Raw genomic sequence first — 5,943 nt, forward strand, 5'->3', positions numbered from 1 at the left:
TGTCTATGGAAGCAAATCTTTTTTTTCCTAGTGTAATATTCAGGTGAATAACATTTTCAATGACAAGACCTTAGTTTCTTACATTTTAATAAATCAGTACTATGATTTTGCATCAAGAAAATGACATGCAACTGAGTAATGTAGAACTTTGCAGGATCAAACAAGAAATGAATGGAGGTAGACTGAATAATATAAGTAATGCACATGGAGCAAGCAAGAGCCGAATGCTTTCAGGACATGCTGTACAAATAAAGATATAATATTTGAATATTCCAAATTGAAAACACAATGTAGGCAGTAATAATAATATTTATGATTAATTTTGAAATGTTGCAAATGAGTAGTTTTCAGTATGTTCTAATCACCTGTGTGAATTTCTGCATTCAGAAGCCGCATTCATAGATGTGATGCTGAGCCCATCTGAAAATCCACAAGGTATGTGATGCCTGTGTCAGACTGGTTTCACTCTAGGAAACTGCCTTGTTTTGGGAGTAAAGAGGGAATTTCTGAGAACACAGACTCTGTCAGTTAATCCTTTTCTCTCTTGCCAACAGTTGTTGGAATAATGACCAAATTGAGAAGCCTTTTTCTTCTTTGTCTTCAACAGTCTATGAACTCAGGCTGAAATGGAAAAAAAAAATTAAAAAGGTTTCTAATAATTTAAAACTTACTTCAGGTAATCTTTACTGTTCCAAATTTCAGTAAAATTTGGATATAATTTAATGCTGATTTCAATTATATTGTTATTCTAACTCCACGTTGTATTAAATAATAGAACTTTAAAGAGTTATCAAGTAATATATTGGCATTCAAGGATTCATGGCAGTGTTAAGTAGGAGACCTGATTTTCTTAAATTACCTTTTTTCATAGATTCTCAGATCCCATTATTGTGTGCTGTGTCCTGAGGCTATATCCTTCTACTAGCAAACCCAATAGTGGTGATTTAGTTTCAGCCAAACACATCTTCTACTGCAATAAATTAGTGTTGTGAATTTGAATTTGTTGATTTCTAGTTTTGTATTTAATTTGTAAATCTGGTTTTGGTTTTAGAGTTGTCTAACAGCTAAAAGAATGAGTTTATGACCAGTGTTCTGTTTATTATTAAATAAATAATGACTTATTTAAATAAATAAGTCATTGAAATAACACTGGAAGTCTAGGGAGAACTTCTTGTTTTTAAAGCAGTTCATAAAAATCACCTGTGAGAAATTCTATTCTAGTTCTGGTTTTTTTAACATTACATTGTTCAGTAGAGTCAGGACTCTAAAATTAAGTTTTCTTGCTATTTCTGTACACATTTGATAATTTAAAACTATTTATAAAGATTTTGACCCCAATAAATTTGTTTTCCTGCTAATCTTCCATTTTTTTTTCTGTATGTATTTGGTAAACATTTTTTTTTTTTTAGATGAAAGGTTTTATAAGTGATCATCTGGGAGTGTAGCCTGACTCAGAAGGAACTCACAACTTGTAGAGACATCAAGTTGGTGACCCTGTTAACTCTGACCATCTTTCCAACCATGTATTATTCAATAAATTGTTAAGTTTTTAAAAAAGTAAGATGAAAGGATTTTGATATGTTTCTTCAAACTATAAAACTGAACATTAATTTACTATTTCTAAATAGCTTTGAAGTCAGAAATAGCTTATTGGAAAGAAAGGCCATTAGAAGAAATATATCAAAGCATAGCTTATTTGTAATTTGAAACTTAACTCAACAGGCATATCATTTTTGCCTAATTTTTTTGAGGGGAGAATGAATATAATGTTTTATTACTTTTCAAAAGCTGTGAGAGAAAATAATTATAATGATAAACAAAAAGAAAGGTAGGTTTAGCATAATCCCTGTGGGCTTTCTGATCCCTTCTGTTTTTGTCTTAGCAATACGATAAATTCTTACAAGATTTCACACTATTTTCTTTTTGCACACCAGAAAATTGGGTATCAAGTAGAAAATTTCTCGAAATTACTGACATTCAGCAGGTTTTTTACTTCAAAAAATACTATTACAGTTGAGGGGGAGGGGGAATAACAGGAAGGAGAAAAAAGTAAAATTTCAGTTATTATATAAACATGCCATATTCCTTATTAATGATGCCATTTCAATTCTAGGTAGGAAAACCTTTGCCCTTCACTTACTTCAATGTGTGGAATAGCGTAACCACATCAATAGCAGAGGCTTTGACCTTTGGGCTTCATTTCACAATGCTTAAGGCTATATGACTCGAATAGCACAATTGTTGCTATACTTAAAAATCAGAATATTTGACAATAACCGAATATTTCCTGATATAGATCTGCCTTGCACGTTTGTATCTTGGCAGGGGTAAAGTGTAGTTTAAGGAAGTACATAAATGATTCTGCAGGTGGACAGAGTTAAGTACTCAAAACAAGGTCTCCGGTCAAAGAACAGGTTTTAGCCTGTCCTTCAGTAGTCTGATCTTTGGCATCCTGGTACGAAAGTGACGCCGGGGAAAAGACAGGCGCGGTCCTGGTCCCGGTTCCTCCGCTCCGGAGTCCACTGGCGCAGCTGGGACTCAGCCTCGAGGTACCTGCGGGAGGAAACCGGGAGAGGAGGGGCGTGGCCACCCGTCCAAGTTTTTCCGTTCAGGGTCCGACCAGCGCCTGCGTGTAGTGGACACGAGTCCGAGACACTAACGCTGATGCAGAGTCCCGGGCAACTTGGAGTGTGGTGTGGACAGTTCTAGAACTGAGTGGTCGAGTCGTTGGGAGGGATCGCCAAGAGGAAGAGCTTTGGGCTAACTTCAAAGGATAAGGCCCCGAGTTCACGGTGAAATATCGTGACAGTTCCCAATTTTTCTGGTAGCACCCTTGCTCGAATCAGGGGCGGGCAGGTCAAGGATTCCCAAGCTCCCAAAGAAACTTCTGAGAACAGCCGGCGCTGCGGGTGCATTCCCGGGATGCCCCGCGGGCGGAGCGCGTCGGCCGGAAAACTCACTACCCTGGGCTTGGGTGCCGCGAGGAGGTCCCTTACCCAAAGTGCCACGGGCGCTCATTTGCATGTCTCACCAGACAGGTAAACCCGGCAGGTCCCTCACCGCCAGGCGCGCCCTAGAGATGCGAGCACGGATCTTGCACATCTGGTGATGTGATTCCGCTACATCAAAGTTTCCTACACGCCCCGAGGTGGACGGGATGGCATGAGGGTGGGTCACCCTAAGTAGGAGAGGTGAAGAGGCCTCCGTACTTTATATAGGCTGTGTGCAGACGTAGAAGCGTGCTCGCTTCGGCAGCACATATACTAAAATTGGAACGATACAGAGAAGATTAGCATGGCCCCTGCGCAAGGATGACACGCAAATTCGTGAAGCGTTCCATATTTTGCGCAGTTTATCATAAAGACCATCTGTCAACAGTCGGGTTTGAAGAAGTTGCTTGGATTTGTTCTGTGCTGTGGCTGCGTCCTGGCCACAAGCCAGGCCTTCTGGTCCGCCAATTTAGTGTTGGGATCCAAATAGCCTATCATCAACAACACGCTATCCTACTCACGTTATTAAATTACCGCAAATAACCCTTGTATCTGCACCTGAATGCTTTTTCCTATCCGGTTCTGCTTCTGGACTTCAGCAGTGAATTTTAATCAGATTTCCTATCACAGAATCCTCCCCATCTATGTAAACCGGCATTTCTGAGGGTCCTTTTTACACAAAAAGACTAGTGAAAACAGATCCTAATGGACTTGCTACTTTTAGCCCAAACTCTCTTAGTTCTAGAGCTCTCGATTCAATCCAAGGCACCAGTCAACAGTGAGCTTATCAGACAATACCAGTTCTTGGTAATAACCTTTGCTTTTGTGCAGCTCACATACTAAGAGGATGAATGGCACTCAAGAAATAAACATTAATGTTGCTTCCTTTTATCCTCATTAATTTAGCAATGATTCAGTAAGGCTCCATCCAGCGATTCGCATGTCAGGTGATCTTCTAAGTGAAAAACAAACAAAAAAGCCGAACTATCTGGGCCAATGGAATTTGTGCTGTAAGGGGAGAGAGCACAATAAGTCAATTACTGAATTTTAAATTAAGTGAAGGGGAGAATTACGCTGACATGTTCTCATATCTCCACTACATATTCACACGCAACATTTCAACTGTAACTGCGCTGTTGTCATTTTGTAGATCAATTACACGAATATTTTCGTATGCGAGTTACATTTCAATATTGGACGTTATCCATTGCACCCTAAGTCTATTTTTGAGAATATATAATTATGAGCCCTCTGAAAGGCTATATAAAATATGGAACGCTTCACGAATTTGCGTGTCATCCTTGCGCAGGGGCCATGCTAATCTTCTCTGTATCGTTCCAATTTTAGTATATGTGCTGCCGAAGCGAGCACGCTTCTACGTCTGCACACAGCCTATATAAAGTACGGAGGCTTCTTACCTCTCCTACTTAGGGTGACCCATCCTCACGCCATCCCGTCCACCTCGGGGCATGTAGGAAACTGATGTAGCGGAACTACATCACCAGATGTGCACGTTCCGTGCTCGCATCTCTAGGCCGCGCCTGGCGGTGAGGGACCTGCCGGGTTTACCTGTCTGGCGGGACATGCAAATGAGCGCCCGTGGCACTTTGGGTAAGGGACCTCCTCGCGGCACCCAGGCCCAGGGCAGTGAGTTTTCGGGCCGACGCGCTCCGCCCGCGGGGCATGCCGGGAAAGCACGCTCCGCGCGGTAGAAGGCCCAGCGAGTTGGAGATGTCCCTTCAGTCAGGAGTTGCATCGCCGAGAGTGGCTTGTTGGTAGCGCACATTTACAGCAGGTTATTTTTCACCACTTAACTTACTGCAGTGATAACATTAAAAAAAAAAAAAAGTAGTTATCACCTGACCATCATCACACCTAGAATTGTTAAGGTAATTCCTTAGTATTAGCTAATATTCAGTCCATGTTAAAATTTTCTTAATTTATTTCAAAAGATGCCCCTTTGTGATTGAATTGTCATAAGGACTCAAACAAGGTTTCACGTGGTATTTGGTTGCCGTGACTCTTAGGTCTGTTTTGTCTTCTAATGGTTCCCATTCTTTTTCTTTTCATGCCACTGATTTATTGAGAAAACGGAATATTGGCCCTATGAAATGTCTTGAATCTGGCCCATTTTTTAAGGATGTTGCTAGCGATATTTCTTGAAAATACAGAGTTAGATATGAACTCTTAGATTCCCGCTCAGTTATTTATTTTTGTATGTACAGAACATTGATAGGATGTGCACTTCCTATTGCACCTCAGCATGGAGCTTGTGATGGTGTTAGTGATGCACACGCATCACCCGTGAGTTCTGATGATGTCAACAGCCTGATCCCTCCATTACAACGTTTCCGTGAAATCTTTCACTTAGTGGTTTTAGAATGCAGTGATGAACATTGGCCACGTAAAGTGTTTGTGTTGAATTCTGGGATCATGAATGACAAGGATGTCCAGAAGGTCTTTGGGGGTGAAGTTCTGTACCCCATGGAAGATGCTTGAGAGAATAAGATCTGGAAAAGAAATGAAAATAGATTGTTGATATTGAGTCTCAGGATCATTGGATCCTATTAAAAGGTGCTTTCCATAGTGTGATTTCTTGAGCTAACAAATTCCATTTATTACTTAGGTTATATTGAAGTTGTCTGTCTCCTCACTGCTAAGGTCTCTTCTGGAGCCTTTTAATGCTGATCCTGAGGGCTTAGGTCATACCTCTCCTGCACTCTTATACTTTAGTTATATTGTCTTTCTGTCGAATCAAGTGGATAAAGAAAAAATATCGTTGTTTTTCATCTGCACTCATCTCTTTTTGAATGTAGGCTGATGTTTCTTTTTTGGATATTTTCTGCATTTATAGAATACATCATTTAGTAGGACAGTGTGCCAAGGGTATTCAAGTTTAAACATCTTGAATTTCCTTACTCTGTTCTCTCAATTCTGTTAAAAATTTGTCTTT

General features: G+C 40.3%; 2 non-coding genes across 2 annotated transcripts; one reads left to right on the forward strand and one right to left on the reverse strand.

The window, feature by feature from the left end:
- The first annotated feature begins 3,239 nt into the window (after positions 1–3,239).
- LOC124978582 (U6 spliceosomal RNA) lies at positions 3,240–3,346 on the forward strand. The gene has a single exon (XR_007107550.1). It is a non-coding gene; the product is annotated as a U6 spliceosomal RNA (small nuclear RNA).
- A 908-nt stretch (positions 3,347–4,254) lies between these two features.
- LOC124978581 (U6 spliceosomal RNA) lies at positions 4,255–4,361 on the reverse strand. The gene has a single exon (XR_007107549.1). It is a non-coding gene; the product is annotated as a U6 spliceosomal RNA (small nuclear RNA).
- Between the last annotated feature and the right edge of the window lie 1,582 nt (positions 4,362–5,943).

This window comes from Sciurus carolinensis, chromosome 2 (assembly GCF_902686445.1).
Source record: "Sciurus carolinensis chromosome 2, mSciCar1.2, whole genome shotgun sequence".
NCBI classification, from domain to species: Eukaryota; Metazoa; Chordata; class Mammalia; order Rodentia; family Sciuridae; genus Sciurus; species Sciurus carolinensis.